This window comes from Bufo bufo, chromosome 8 (assembly GCF_905171765.1).
Source record: "Bufo bufo chromosome 8, aBufBuf1.1, whole genome shotgun sequence".
Lineage (NCBI taxonomy): Eukaryota > Metazoa > Chordata > Amphibia > Anura > Bufonidae > Bufo > Bufo bufo.
Genome location: NC_053396.1, coordinates 63435361 through 63451932, shown reverse-complemented (window position 1 = coordinate 63451932; position 16572 = coordinate 63435361). Strand labels below are relative to the sequence as shown.

The window sequence follows — 16572 nt, the reverse complement described above, 5'->3', positions numbered from 1 at the left end:
TCTTACCTTGGCCATGTCTCTGAGTATTGCACACCTTGTGCTTTTGGGCACTCCAGTGATGTTGCAGCTCTGAAATATGGCCAAACTGGTGGCAAGTGGCATCTTGGCAGCTGCACGCTTGACTTTTCTCAGTTCATGGGCAGTTATTTTGCGCCTTGGTTTTTCCACACGCTTCTTGCGACCCTGTTGACTATTTTGAATGAAACGCTTGATTGTTCGATGATCACGCTTCAGAAGCTTTGCAATTTAAAGAGTGCTGCATCCCTCTGCAAGATATCTCACTATTTTTGACTTTTCTGAGCCTGTCAAGTCCTTCTTTTGACCCATTTTGCCAAAGGAAAGGAAGTTGCCTAATAATTATGCACACCTGATATAGGGTGTTGATGTCATTAGATCACACCCCTTCTCATTACAGAGATGCACATCACCTAATATGCTTAATTGGTAGTAGGCTTTCGAGCCTATACAGCTTGGAGTAAGACAACATGCATAAAGAGGATGATGTGGTCAAAATACTCATTTGCCTAATAATTCTGCACGCAGTGTATATATATATATATATATATATATATATATATATATATATATACCCTTTAATGTGTATTCTTATGTATGTTCTTAATATGATACTGATATATATATATATATATATATATATATACTTTTTAATATGTACTTTTATCGATGTTCTTATGATTATGATATTATTGTACATATATATACTTTTTTATATGCTCAAAGGGTAGCAATATATGCTTTTTTTAGAACACAACACGATTTTTTTTTTAGAGGCCAGCGTTTTGTTGCTTGGCAACCTAACTGAGAATCCATGTGATCTATCTGTCATCTCGTGACCACATGAATTGACGGTCACGTGCTGTAAAAACCCGGTCGGTCATACACAGTGCGCTGATCAGCGTTCTAACTCCATGGATACGCACCACGTGACCGCTGCACTTGCGATCATGTGGTGCATGCCCGGACACAGGTGGGATCAAGGTCCGTACTCTGTTTGAGTACTAACGGACCATGTGACCGTGGCTCAGCGATCACGTGGTCCTCTCTGAGTGAACTGTTGCTTTGAGTGTGTTAGTTCTATGAGATTAGAGATAGTATACACGCTAGTTTTTCGCCAGAACATGACAAGGAAGAGGCTCTACAGGAGCCCAAATAAGGGACTTAAGTCTGATCACAGTTTCTATGATAAAATAAGGTATATGCAAATTAGAGAGCACCTGTGGTAACACCCCTCCCCCTGGGCTGTCCCATGTTGCTCATTTGTGATGTATGACTATAAATACTTGCAATAAGTGCAACACTAAGCATTCAGTCTTTTTTTAACCTGATGAAGGGAGCACCCCCAAAACTCGTTGTAAAACAAACAAAAAAAAAACTCAATACAAAAGAAGAACCTTATTTTTCATGTCCTGGCCGGTGATTTTGCGCCACATCGTTATCCTGATATATACCTACTACATTGCTTTTAGGGAATACCGGGCATCTTCTCCAGAATTTTTGGATACTACGGCAGCATAAACCGACAAGTGGACACACAAGTTCGATAAACCTACAGTAGAGTTGTGCCTATTGATAGCACAACTCTTTAAGGTGAGCCTCCATTTGATAGTTCTATCAACTGGTCTTACTTAACTGGAACATACTACCCTATGGCGCTTTTTTTTTGTGCTATTCTAGCCACTATACGCCTATACGTATAAATAGTCATGAGATTTAGACACTGAGTGAGAAGTAGATTCATGTCTGGGTGTAGAAAGATGGACACAGTTGTGGTGGGTATAGCTGCTGCAAATAGAGAATTGTGTTGGGGGGGTGGGAGTGGTCAGCCTCTGACTCTTCACTGTGCAGTGCAGCCAGGCTTGTGTATCAATAAAGGTATGTATTCAACAAAGCAAGAAGGAGAGAAAGTAAACAGATCTGCCAGGATAATGTGATTTCTTCCACGGGGAAAGGAAAGCTCGGACATGAAAAACAGGTATTGGGGGCATATGTATGCATGGTGAGGGGTGTTACCAGCACATAATCAGAAATTTGATTTTGGGACCAGACAACCTCTTTAACCCCTTTAGGACACAGCCATATTTCACCTTAACCCCTTAAGGACTCAGCCCTATTTCACCTTAAGGACTTGGCCATTTTTTGCAAATTTGACCAGTGTCACTTTAAGTGCTGATAACTTTAAAATGCTTTGACTTACCCAGGCCGTTCTGAGAGTTTTTTTCGTCATATATTGTACTTCCTGACACTGCTAAAATTGGGTCAAAAAAGTTAATTTTTTTGCATAAAAAAATACCAAATTTACCAAAAATATGGAAAAATTAGCAAATTTCAAAGTTTCAGTTTCTCTACTTCTGTAATACATAGTAATACCCCCAAAAATTGTGATGACTTTACATTTCCCATATGTCTACTTCATGTTTGTATAATTTTGGGAATGATATTTTATTTTTTGGGGATGTTACATAGCTTTGAAGTTTAGAAGCAAATTTTTAAATTTTTCCGAAATTTTCCAAATCCCACTTTTTATGGACCAGTTCAGGTTTGAAGTCACTTTGTGAGGCTTACATAATAGAAACCATCCAAAAATGACCCCAATCTAGAAACTAAACCCCTCAAGGTATTCAAAACTGTTTTTACAAACTTTGTTAACCCTTTAGGTCTTCCACAAGATTTCATGACAAATGGACATAAAATGTAAGAATTTTGATTTTTTGGAAAATTTTCCAATATAATAAATTTTTTCCTGGAAAAAAACAAGGGTTAACTGCCAAACAAAACTCAATATGGGTTGCCCTGATTCTGTAGTTTGCAAAAACACCCCATATGTGGTCGTAAACTACTGTTTGGCCAAACGGGAGGATATAGAAGGAGGGGAACGCCATATGGGTTTTGGAAGGCAGATTTTGCAGGACTGGTTTTGTTTATACCATGTCCCATTTGAAGGCCCCCGTTGCACCCCTACAATAGAAATTCCAAAAAAGTGACTCCATCTAAGAAAGTACACCCCTCAAGGTATTCAAAACTGGGTTTACAAACTTTGTTAACCCTTTAGGTGTTCCACAAGAGTTAATGGCAGATGGAGAAACAATTTTGAAATTTCTATTTTTTGGAAAATTTTCCATTTTAACCCTTACTTTATTACTGGAAAAAATGAGTTAACAGCCAAACAAAACTCAATATGGGTTGCCCTGATTTTGTAGTTTGCAGAAACACCCCATATGTGGTCGTAAACTACTATTTGGCTAAACGGCAGGACATAGAAGAAGGGGAACGCCATATGGTTTTTGGAAGGCAGATTTTGCTGGACTGGTTTATTTACACCATGTACCCTTTCAAGCCCCCTGATGCACCCCTAGAGTAGAAACTCCATAAAAGTGACCCCATCTAGGAAACTACGGGATAAGGTGGTTGTTGTTTTGGGACTATTTTAGGGGTAAATATGATTTTTGGTTGCTCTATATTACACTTTTTTGAGGCATGGTAACAAAAATTTTTAATTCTAAAATAGTTTCTACATTCGCTATTTAGTTTTGTGGAACACCTAAAGGGTTAACAAAGTTAGTAAAGTGACTTTTGAATACCTTGAGGGGTGTAGTTTCTTAGATGGGGTCACTTTTTTGGAGTTTCCAGTCTAGGCTACATCAGGGGGGCTTCTAATGGGACATGGTGTAAAAAAAAAACTGTCCATCAAAATCTGCCTTCCAGAAACCATATGGAGTTCCCTTCGTTCTATGCCCTGCCGTGTGGCTATATAGCCATTTATGACCACATATGGGGTGTTTCTGCAAACTACAGAATCAGGGCCATAAATATTTAGTTTTGTTTGGCTGTTAACCCTTGCTTTATTACCGGAAAAAAAGGATTCAAATAGAAATTTCGCCCAAAAATTGGTGTTTTGGCACCGTTTTTATTTTATATTTTTAACGCTGTTCATCCGAGAGGTTTGGTCGAATGTTATTTTTATAGGGCAGATTCTTACGGACCCGGCGATACCCAATATGTCTACATTTTAAAATGTATTTAGATTTTACACTATATTATCATTTTAGGAACCCCAAAAAATATTTTAGTATCTCCATAGCCTGGGAGCTACAGTTTTTTTTTTTTGGTTGGGCGACTATCTAATGTAGGGGCTCATTTTTTGCGGGATGAGATGGTGGTTTTATTGGCACTAATTGGGGGTGCATATGACATTTTGATCGCTCGCTATTACACTTTTTGTGATGTTAGGTGACCAAAAATTGCTTTTTTTACACGTTTTTATTAATTTTTTTTAACGCTGTTCATCCGGGGGGGATGGGTTACATGTTACTTTTATAGAGAAGATTTTTACGTACGCGGCGATGCCCAATATGTATGGCTCTCAGACTTTGGAGACACTAAGCAGGCATCCTCAAACTGCGGCCCTCCAGATGGTGTAAAACTACAATTCCCACCATGCCCTGGTGATGGCTGTAGGTTGTCTGGGCATGCTGGGAGTTATAGTTTTACTACATCTGGAGGGCCGCAGTTTGAGGATGCCTGCACTAAAACTGATATTTTTGAGGGGCAAAAAAATTGTTTCCGTGTCTCCAAAGTCTGAGAGACATAGTTTTTTATGTTCTCTAGGGGACTGTTGGGGATTATAAAAATGTAGTACTTCATGGAAGTGTGATACTCCCTGAAGCAATCGATAACGCAGAGGCCCGGATGATCGGGGCACGTGTCACACTGAGTGGTGGTGTCCTTCCGTATCCCTCTCCTGCAACATACTCTGCACTTTTTTGGGGTTTGTCCCTTCTTTCCAGTATGGGGGACCACACCTGGAAAATGTTGGCCAGGGACGATCCGGGTGCCTCCAATTCCCGAGGTACTCCGGCCTGCTCTTTCCCGGTCTGAAAAGATCAGGTCCTTGAGGACTGCCTCATAGAATTGGAGGAATGCCCCTGTGCTGCCAGCACTTCGGGATAGTACAAAAGAGTTGTACATGGCAACCTGCACCAAGTAGACCGCAACTTTTTTGTACCATGCCCGGGTTTTGCGCATGGCGTTATATGGCTTGAGGACTTGATCAGAGAGATCAACTCCTCCCATATACCGATTGTAGTCGACGATACAATCGGGCTTGAGGACCGTTGCCGCGGTACCTCACACAGAGACGGGGGTGGTGATGTTACCGTGGTTTGTTGACAGCATAAGGACATCCCTCTTGTCCTTATACCTGACCAGCAACAGGTTTCCACTGGTAAGGGCACGGGTCTCACCCCTGGAGATAGGTACCTGGAGGGGGTAGACAGGGAGGCTGCGTTGATTTTTTCACACGGTCCCACAAGCGAACGTGGATCTGGCGGCAAGGGACCTGAACAAGGGAATGCTAGTATAAAAGTTATCCATGTAAAGGTGGCAACCCTTATCTAGCAGTGGGTACATAAGGTCCCACACGAGTTTCCCGCTAACACCCAGAGTGGGGGGACATTCTGGGGGTTGAGAACGGGAATCTCGCCCCTCGTACACACAAAATTTGTAAGTGTACCCTGAGGTACTCTCACAAATTTTGTATAGCTTCACGCCATACCTCGCCCGCTTAGTGGGAATGTATTGGCGGAAACTGAGTCTCCCCTTGAACGCAACGAGAGACTCATCAACCGCGACCTCCCTTCCAGGTACGTAGGCCTGCTCAAATTTGGCCCCCGAAGTGATCAATGACCGGCCGTATCTTATACAGACGGTCATGGGCAGGATCACCTCGGGGGGGACATGCTGCATTATCGGAATAATGCAGACATTTCCGGATGGCCTCAAACCGGGGACGTGTCATGGCCATACTGTAGAGTGGGGTCTTGTAGAGGACGTCCCCACTCCAGTATTGCCTGACATTGGGTTTTTGCACTAGACCCATATGCAGCACGAGGCCCCAAAATGTCCTCATCTCGGCTGCACTGACCGGCGTCCAGCCACCAGGTCTAGCCAAAAATGAGCCCGGGTGCTGAGCAACGAACTGTTGGGCGTACAGGTTCGTCTGCTCCACTGGGGCTGGTGGTGGGGGGGCTGGTGGTGGGGGGGGGGGGTCAAGTGGCACGGGGGGTCTAGGGTCTGAAATCTGAAACAAAAAAAAGTTTAGAATAAAAGTGCTTTTTTATTTTTTTTCCTACTAACTTTTCCCTTCTATCCCTGCCTAACGGTGCCTCTCCCTCACTGACCCTAAACTACCTGGAGGGCGATGGGTGCAGGAGAGTGATGGATGACGATTAGGGGGGACTCAGGAGCTTATGCTGGACGGTGCTGCAGGGTGCTCGTGCAGAACAGGAAGAGGAGAGAGAGGAGCGCAGGAAGTTTGAATCTCGCGCCTCTCTCCCCTGCACCAATCAGCACCCTGGACAGCAGCATTCAGGGCCAGCACCGCCTCTCCAAATCTTCGCACTGCGATTGGTGGTGTGTAATCACGCCACCGATCGCAGTTTTTTTCCGGTTCATTGGGTCACCGGAGACCCGAATGGACCGGAAACGCAGCAAACCGCAGGTCTGAATTGACCTGCGGTTTTCTGCGATCGCCGATACGGGGGGGTCACATGACCCCCCCTGGCGTTGTGACAGGATGAACACAGTGGGGTTGCGTGGAGACGCTAAAAAGGACCACAGAGAGGCGCCAAGATCCCTAGTATCTAGGGTTGTGATGGTATATAACCAAAAAGATAGAAGCTTGTGTTGTTAGGTATACATAAGTGGGGTGGCAATACTTACACACTCACCAGTTATTATTTTTCTTAGGGTCAATTCATATATGGTAGGCAAATAGTAAATGCAATATTAACAACATAAGCTTCTATCTTTTTGGTTATATACCATCACAACCCTAGATACTAGGGATATTGGCGCCTCTCTGTGGTCCTTTTTAGCGTCTCCATGCAACCCCACTGTCTTCTTCCTAATCACCCACCTTGAGGGCATCAGGGTGGGTCGAGACCATTGGCAGCCTGCCCTTCTTTGTTCCACTATTGTCTTTCAATATATATATATATATATATATATATATATACAGGGAGTGCAGAATTATTAGGCAAGTTGTATTTTTGAGGATTAATTTTATTATTGAACAACAACCATGTTCTCAATGAACCCAAAAAACTCATTAATATCAAAGCTGAATATTTTTGGAAGTAGTTTTTAGTTTGTTTTTAGTTTTAGCTATTTTAGGGGGATATCTGTGTGTGCAGGTGACTATTACTGTACATAATTATTAGGCAACTTAACAAAAAACAAATATATACCCATTTCAATTATTTATTTTTACCAGTGAAACCAATATAACATCTCAACATTCACAAATATACATTTCTGACATTCAAAAACAAAACAAAAACAAATCAGTGACCAATATAGCCACCTTTCTTTGTAAGGACACTCAAAAGCCTGCCATCCATGGATTCTGTCAGTGTTTTGATCTGTTCACCATCAACATTGCGTGCAGCAGCAACCACAGCCTCCCAGACACTGTTCAGAGAGGTGTACTGTTTTCCCTCCTTGTAAATATCACATTTGATGATGGACCACAGATTTTCTTCTTTTATACCCTTTCTTGCCAGCCACGCTGTGGAGTACTTGGACGCGTGTGATGGAGCATTGTCCTGCATGAAAATCATGTTTTTCTTGAAGGATGCAGACTTCTTCCTGTACCACTGCTTGAAGAAGGTGTCTTCCAGAAACTGGCAGTAGGACTGGGAGTTGAGCTTGACTCCATCCTCAACCCGAAAAGGCCCCACAAGCTCATCTTTGATGATACCAGCCCAAACCAGTACTCCACCTCCACCTTGCTGGCGTCTGAGTCGGACTGGAGCTCTCTGCCCTTTACCAATCCAGCCACGGGCCCATCCATCTGGCCCATCAAGACTCACTCTCATTTCATCAGTCCATAAAACCTTAGAAAAATCAGTCTTGAGATATTTCTTGGCCCAGTCTTGACGTTTCAGCTTGTGTGTCTTGTTCAGTGGTCGTCTTTCAACCTTTCTTACCTTGGCCATGTCTCTGAGTATTGCACACCTTGTGCTTTTGGGCACTCCAGTGATGTTGCAGCTCTGAAATATGGCCAAACTGGTGGCAAGTGGCATCTTGGCAGCTGCACGCTTGACTTTTCTCAGTTCATGGGCAGTTATTTTGCGCCTTGGTTTTTCCACACGCTTCTTGCGACCCTGTTGACTTTTTTCAATGAAACGCTTGATTGTTCGATGATCACGCTTCAGTAGCTTTGCAATTTTAAGAGTGCTGCATCCCTCTACAAGATATCTCACTATTTTTGACTTTTCTGAGCCTGTCAAGTCCTTCTTTTGACCCATTTTGCCAAAGGAAAGGAAGTTTCCTAATAATTATGCACACCTAATATAGGGTGTTGATGTCATTAGACCACACCCCTTCTCATTACAGAGATGCACATCACCTAATATGCTTAATTGGTAGTAGGCTTTCGAGCCTATACAGCTTGGAGTAAGACAACATGCATAAAGAGGATGATGTGGTCAAAATACTCATTTGCCTAATAATTCTGTACACAGTGTATATTTGTTTTCCAAAATTCAGATACAAACGAACCACACGTATTTTTGCCCTACCTTTGGCGCCCTGCGAAGTTATGCCTGGACCATCGTTCTGAAGGCCCAGTGACTAACCCTCTTTTTTCTTCCCCTGTCTCTGACTTACGTTGTGACAGGATGCCGGCTGAATGATTTCAGCCGTCATCCTGTAACGATTAACCCTCGCGGCGCCACAATTGCGATTTAAACTTAGGACGTACTGGTACGCCCTGAGTCCTTAAGGATTCGGGAAATAGGGCATACCGGTACGCCCTAAGTCCTTAATTTTTTGCAAATCTGACCAGTGTCACTTTAAGTGGTGATAACTTTAAAACGCTTTGACTTATCCAGGCCATTCTGAGATAGTTTTTTCGTCACATATTGTACTTCATGACACTGGTAAAATGAAGTAAAAAACATTCATTTTTATTTATAAAAAAAATACCAAATTTACAAAAAAAAAAAAAAAAAATTGCAAATTTCCAAGTTTCGATTTCTCTACTTCTATAATACATAGTAATACCTTCAAAAATAGTTATTACTTTACATTCCCCATATGTTTACTTCATGTGTGGATCATTTTGGGAATGACATTTTAGTTTTTGGGGACGTTACAAGGCTTAGAAGTTTAGAAGTCAATCTTGAAATTTTTCTGAAATTTTCAAAAAAAAACAATTTTTAAGGACCAGTTAAGGTCTGAAGTCACTTTGTGAGGCTTACATGATAGAAACTGTGGCGAAACCAATCTCACCACTGGGTTTTGTAGGGGCCTGGTTGCCAGCCTCTTGCCCCAGGATTATGGGCTCTCTCATCAGCCCATTTATTTTTTTGATTGAAACATCTTTATTACAATCAGTCATCATACATACATACTGTGGTACTGTGACGCAGCACAGCACTCAATAAATTACAAACAATCGTCTTGGCGAGCATGGCATTGTTATGTAAAGACACAGGCTAACCTACTAGGTTACATCGCAATGCATGCTACACTATCATACCTATTCAATCACAATAAACCTTACAACAAAGCATACAGACAGTGATGTGGGTTGGGGGGGTGGAAAGGAGGGGGGTAGGGAGGGGGAAATCACATGCCCGAAGCTTTATTGATAAGACAAAAACACGTGGGGGGGGAAGGAGAGGGGTTCAGTCCTCTTCTTCGTCGACATCCTCGGAGATGTTGTAATCCCGCAGCAGGCTGTGGATAAGTCTGTGGCAGTCGAGGACAGACATGTTCTCCCTCCTGAGCACGAGCCGGTTCCTGGAGACCCAAATAGCGTCCTTAAAACAGTTCATAAGTCGCCAGGCCTCCTGGATGGCCTCAACAGTATGAATCCCAGGAAATAGTCCATACAGCACCGAAGTGCATTGCAGGCTGTTCCTGGGCACAGAGTCTTTGAGTTCATGTTCCAGGGCGTCCAACAGGCGCTGTGCAAATGGGCACTCCAAAAACAGGTGATAAGATGTTTCCTCCACGAAAGGGCACCTGGGGCAGTACCGGGTTTTGCACAGATTACGGGCATGCATGAATGACCGGATTGGCAGTCCGCCCTGAATGGCCATCCATGACAAGTCCTTGTGCCCGTTGGTCAACCTGTTTGATGACACATTAGTCCAAACTGTCTCTACGGTGTCGTCATGGATCCCTGGAATTGACTCCACCACATCCTTTGCTCTGATGAGTTTGTGGATAGTTTTTGGCTTCCACAAGTTGGGCTTGAGGCCCTCCAGTTGATGTTCCCTCACAAACCTAACGACGTCCCCGTAGAACCAGGGAGCGTGCCAGTTGTAAGGGATGGAGCTGTCCCACTTGTCCCAGCCCAGACCCCTCCAGAGGGGCAGGAGGAAAAAGCGAGACATAGCCTTGCCCGCAGAGCCGTTGGCAGTTCTCAGAGTCCGGCGAACACTGTCACAAACAAAGGCGATCCGCAATAAGGTGGGCAGGTCCGGTATGCCCTTTCCGCCCTTGCGGGGCTCTTTGTACATGATGGCTCGCTTTACTCTGTCCATCTTAGATCCCCAGATGAAGCGAAACACTGTCCTGGTGATGGCCCTGGAAACGGTGGCAAGAGGGGGCCATGCCTGTGCGGTGTATTGGAGCACAGGCAAAACTTCATTTCGCAGGACGAGTGCTTTGCCTTCAATCGTGAGGTGTCTGAGGCTCCACAATCCAATTCTTTGGTTGACTTTGGCCAAGTGTTCTTCCCAAGACTTGAGGGCTGCGCCTTCCTTCCCGAACCAGACTCCCAGAATTTTGATGAAGCCCGATTTGATGGTAAATGGGAAGGGGGCAGAAGAGGTCCAGTTGCCAGTCCCCGAAGAGCATGGCTTCTGACTTGCCGCAGTTGACTTTAACCCCTGAAGCTTGTCCGAACTCCTCACAGGTCTGGACGAGTGCAGTCACGAACGCCGGTCAGCGCAGAAGACGGTCACATCGTCCATGTACAGCGAGCACTTGACCTCGTAGTGTCCAGGTCCTGGTGCGGTAATCCCTCTGATCTCTCCATTCTGCCGGACAGACTCCGCGAAGGATTCTATAACACAAACAAAAAGGAGAGGTGAAAGAGGGCAGCCTTGTCTGACCCCTGAGCTGACCGAAAAGGGGTCAGTCTTCCAGCCGTTCACCAACACCAAGCTGCAAATGTCAAAATACATCAGGTCAACAAACGAACAGAACCTCCTGCCTAGACCCAGCTTGCGCAAAGCCCTGCCCATGAATTCATGAGACACTCGGTCAAAGGCCTTCTCCTGGTCAAGGCTGACCAGGGCCGCATGTACACGGCGGTCTTTGATATAATGTACCGTGTCTCTCATGAGAGCGAGGCTGTCTGCGATCCTGCGGCCAGGAATGCCGCAGATCTGATCCGGGTGGATGATTCTGCCGATGACGACCTTCAGTCGGTTGGCTAGCACCTTTGCAAGGATCTTGTAGTCCACGTTCAGGAGAGAGATGGGACGCCAGTTTTTCAGGTCACATCTCTCCCCTTCCGCTTATACAGGATCGTGATCATTCCTTCCCTCAACGATGGGGGCATCCTACCCTCCACCACCATCTCCTCATAAAGTTCCAGCAGGTCCGGACAGATCAGATCCCCCAGCGCTACATAGAGCTCCGCTGGGAGGCCGTCACTGCCCGGGGTCCTGCCGGACCTAAAGGATCTAGCGGCAGAGAGCACCTCCCCCACTGTCAGAGGATCATCCATTGCCTTCGTACCTGCAGGGTCAAGGTGGTTAGTGATACCTGACAGGAATTTATCGGCGGCCGTCTGGTCGGTGTTCTTCAGGGAGTAGAGGTCGTTGTAGTAGTCTGTGACGACTCCCATTACTTCCTCTTTCCCCGAACGCATGTTGCCGTCTTTGTCTCGAAGTTCGTTCAGGGGCGTGTGGCCGGTGTGGAGTTTCCTGAAAAAGAACGAGTTACACTTCTCACCCTTCTCCAGGTTTTCCATTTTGGAACGGAAGACGATTCGCCTGGATTCCTCCTCAAAGTGCCTTTTCAGGCTCTTTTTGGCGTCCTACAGCTCCTGTCTAACGTTCCAGCCGCACCGGTGAAGGTCTTGCAGGGACCGCAGCTCATGCTGCAGCGCTCTGAAGGCCCTCTTCTTCTCACACGCCTGATGTTGTTGCTTGGCGTGAAAGAAACAACGAAACTGGACTTTAACATACTCCCACCAGTCACTAGTCTGTTGAAACAAGCATTTGTCGTTCCGCCAGGCTATGTAGACCTCTGTCGTTCCGCAAGCACGTCCTCGCGATTCAGGAGGGCGCAGTTCAGTTTCCAGGACCCGTGGCCCGGGGGAAACCCAGTGCCTAGGGTGCACCTGACCTGAATGGCCTTGTGATCGGAGAAGAAGCAAGGGACCATAGAGTGCCTACACTGCCTGACTGCCCGAGAGGTAAACACAAAGTCGATCCGGGAACGGAGTGAGCCATTGGGTCGGCTCCACGTATAATTAATGGAGCCGTTCGCCATGGAGCCCACAACGTCCTGCAGACACGCTTCGGTCACCATCTCAATGAGCAGTTTGGAAGTGACGTCAAGCTGGTAAAGATAGGAGCAAGATATTGGCTGGTAAAGGCACAATATTCTGGCAACCAGGAAGTGCAGAGACATGGCTTAAATCAGGAAGTTCATGGGAGGAGCAAAGAGTTCAAGGTTCAAGGCAAACAAGATTCAAGACAAGATCATTCAAGGAATTGTCTAAGGAACTGTCCAGCATTTCAGGTGGCTCAGCAAGTAGAGGCACCGCCAGACGCAGCAGAGGTCCCGGGTTCAAGTCCAGATCCTAACAGTCCGTCCTCCTCGATCGGGCAGTTGAAATCCCCGGCCATCACTACGGTCCTAGTGGTAGCGAGTTGCAGTCGGAGGGCTTGGAAAAGCTCCAGTCGCTCACCCTTGTCAGGGGGGGCGTACAAGTAGTCTGCCGCAGATGAGCTCCTGGACAGTCAAGTGTGAACGCGTTTCCCCTGAGGAGGATGGCAACCCCGGCCGACTTACAGTCGCCACCACCGGACCAGTAGGAGGGGCCGTGGGACCACTCCCTGGCCAGATGGTTGTATGACCTAGAGGGGGGAAAAGTACACTCCTGCAACATAAATCGGCGAACTGTGATTGTCGGCGAACTGTGAAGTAAGAAAGGTTAGTACTGTCTGACGTCTGAACCTGTCCCTGATGCTCCTAACATTGATGGAAAAGAGGTTAAAATTTGCCATCATGTAAGAGAAAGAAAAAGGTTAGTGGAAACGATACATCTTAGTTACCACTCCGCTGGTTTCCCCGCTGGCCACTGTTACCTCCACATTCGTCTCGTCGAGGCTCTCTGTGGTGTGGAGGTTTTGCTGTTCAGGGGCCTCGTTGGTCTTCCACCTGCTGCTCCATTTCTTCTTCGTCAGACAGGGAGATTTCCACTGCCTCGACCATCTTTTTCTTGGAGTGGTCAGTGGCTGGGCTGTCCCTCTCCTTTCTTTTCCCCTTTCTTTGGACGACACCTGGGCATTCAAGAGGGGGAAAATCCTCCAAAGAGAGGGCTGCAGCAGCTGGAGGAGAGGTCAGTGCTGCTGCAGTGGTGGCAATGGGGCGGTGGAGGGTGCCACTGAGGTAATGGGCAGTTGGATATAGGAATCCTCAGTGGTGGTGACGAAGGGACGGGAGGGGGGTCGGGAGAGGGGGGGCGGAAGCATGGCCTAGGGCAGGTGTCTGCTTACCCGCCTTCTTTTTGGACTCCTTCACTTTGGGTCTTGTTGCTGCCGGAGGAGCGGCTGCGGTGGGGTTCCCGCTGGCCGGTGCTCTGCCTGCGACCGCTGCCCAGGTGCGTTCTCTTTGTGGGCAGTCTTTGTAGATGTGTGAAGCCAGTCCGCACGGGTTGCATGCCATCTTCTTAGGACAGTCCCGGGTTTCGTGCCCTGCCACACGACAGATCCAGCAGGCCGCTTCCTTGCAGTCGCTCAGCCTGTGCCCCTTCTTGCCACATTTTCTGCAGGTCTGCGGCATGTCGGAGTAGTAGATGAGCGCTTGAGAGTTGCCCAGCGAGAAAGTCGGGGGCAGGTGTTGCACGCCATCCGGGTCTGTGGGGTCCCTGTTCAGGCGGACGATGACTGACCACTTGCCGGTGCAGAAGCGCTTCAAGTAGGTGACGATATCCTTTCCTGGGATGTGTGGGTTCCGCATGGCGACGGTCACTCTTCTTTCTTCTCTCTGGACTAGGCAGCTGCCCACAAAGCGTCGAAAAGGGGAGTCCGGCTGTGCGTTTTTCACCATCTCCCAGTACCTCTTGCAGATGGCCATGAAAGCGAAGGTTATCCAGAACATCCCAGCGAAGAAGCAATGGATGCTCGTCACTTCTGGTTTGGCAAAACCATGATCCAGGACCATCTTCTTGCCAAACACATCCTGGCTCATGTCCGGCGCACTCCCGTCCACTTCCTTCAGTTTCAGGACGACCGTCTGCCTCATCCAGGGCTCCAGGGGAGGAGAGTCAGGACCGGGCTTCTGGCCTTCCCGTTGCTTCGGAGGACCGGGCGCCACCGGGTCAGTAGCCGATGAAGTGGAGGCTGAAGGGTCCTGGAGGGCCTCTTCCGTGGCCATTCTTCCTGCTGTAGTCATCTTCTTAGTCTTGGGAGGCTTGGAGGTTGAGGTTGAGGCCATGGCTTCTTCCTTCTTCCTGCCTTCCTCTCCCTGGAAAGTCTTCGCAAAGTGTCTCTTTTGCCACAGGGGGCGGGGCTTTGCCGCTTCCTTCTTGCTGGGTGGAGCTTCTTCCGGGGAAGGGCTTCGCCGAGCTTCTTTTCCTCGTCGGGGTCCCCCGAGGCCGGAGTCTTCAGGCCGGAGTTTTCAGTCCTCGTCGTCGGGGTTTCTCGTTGAGTCTTCGCAAAGTCTTCTCCTGGATCGCAGTCGGAGAAAATCTTCCAGTAGTCGTGTTCAGGCTGTCGATATCCAAGTAAGCACTGTCTAACGTCGTACACCAAGACTATTAAGCCACAGGCCAAGAGGAGGTCGGAGACCAGAGCACTCTTGTTCCCTGGGGAATAGCCCTACACCCAATAGCAGCAGTGAGCTGAAGCTGAATTTAATCAACGATGCTCAAAGGCAGAGTGCAGGGGGTACCCACAAGGACCTGGGCTGGCAAGTCAAGGCAGACTGATAAGAACAGATACTACATTTGATCTTAGCCAAAAGGCTGAGAAGCCCTCTCATCAGCCCATGCTAAACTAAAACCCCATGGCTATTTGACTGTGTTTGTGGCATCTGAGCGCTGTTTGGATATTTTGAGCGCTCAGATCCAAGCCATCTGGGGATATGTTAAATGTCTGTTACTGTAATGATTGGGACATTGTACATTTAAATAGTGATGTCTGTCCTATTGTCCCCACGTGTGTATTGGCGATTTCCCTTTGTCCTGAGAGATAATTGACTTACTACTCGGATGTCTCCAGGACAGAAGACATTGTGTATTCTCCTGCCTGTGACAATTACATCAACCCATTGTGTAAGGTAATTGTATCACAGGCAGAGGGGAGGATTTTGTGTGGGAGTGTTTTACTGTATTGTACGTGTTTATTGGTTGTTTTACAAAACCCTGTGGGTGGTACTAGTGTGTAACAATGTTATATAAGATCAATAAACACACAGCTATGGGTGACCACTGCTTGGCCCTTAACACGGAGCCTCGTCTCGTTCTTGGGGGGATTCACTGTATGCTGTTAGAGACTGATTGCTAGGAGTGTAAGCCGCTTGGGTGCGTTTCCTGTTCGTCTGCTAGCAGCTATTCGTGAGGTTCCGTTCGGAGTTTGGAGCATTCCCTTGTATGCCGTTACAGAAACCACCCAAAAATGACCCCATTCTAGAAACTACACCCCTCAAGGTATTCAAAACTGATTTTTACAAACTTTGTTAACCCTTTAGGTGTTGCACAAGAGTTATTAGCAAATAGAGATGAAATTTGAGAATTTAAATTTTTTGACAAATTTTCAATTTTAATCCATTTTTTCCAGTAACAAAGCAAGGGTTAACAGCCAAACAAAATGCTATATTTATTGCCCCGGTTCTGTAGTTTGCAGAAACACCCCATATGTGGCCATAAACTACTGTACGGGCACACAGTAGGGCATAGAGGGAAAGGTGCACCGTGTGGTTTTTGGAACGCAGATTTTGCTGGACTGGTTTATTTACACCATGTCCCATTTGAAGTCCCCCTGATGCACCCCTAGAGTAGAAACTCCATAAAAGTGACCCCATTTTGGAAACTACGGGATAGGGTGGCAGTTTTGTTGGGACTATTTTTAGGGTACATATGGATTTTGGTTTATCTATATTACATTTTTGTGAGGCAAGGTTACCAAAAATAGAAATTCTGAAATTTCATCTCCATTTGCCATAAACTGTTGAGTAACACCTAAAGGGTTAATAAAGTTTGTAAAATCAGTTTTGAATACCTTGAGGGGTGTAGTTTCTTAGATGGGGTCGCTTTTATGGAGATTCTACTCTAGGGGTGCATCAGGGGGGCTTCAAATG

General features: G+C 46.5%; 1 pseudogene; it reads right to left on the bottom strand.

Annotated features, from left to right (window-relative positions):
- Positions 1-15048: 15048 nt before the first annotated feature.
- On the bottom strand, positions 15049-15250 carry LOC120978307 (annotated as a pseudogene).
- Between the last annotated feature and the right edge of the window lie 1322 nt (positions 15251-16572).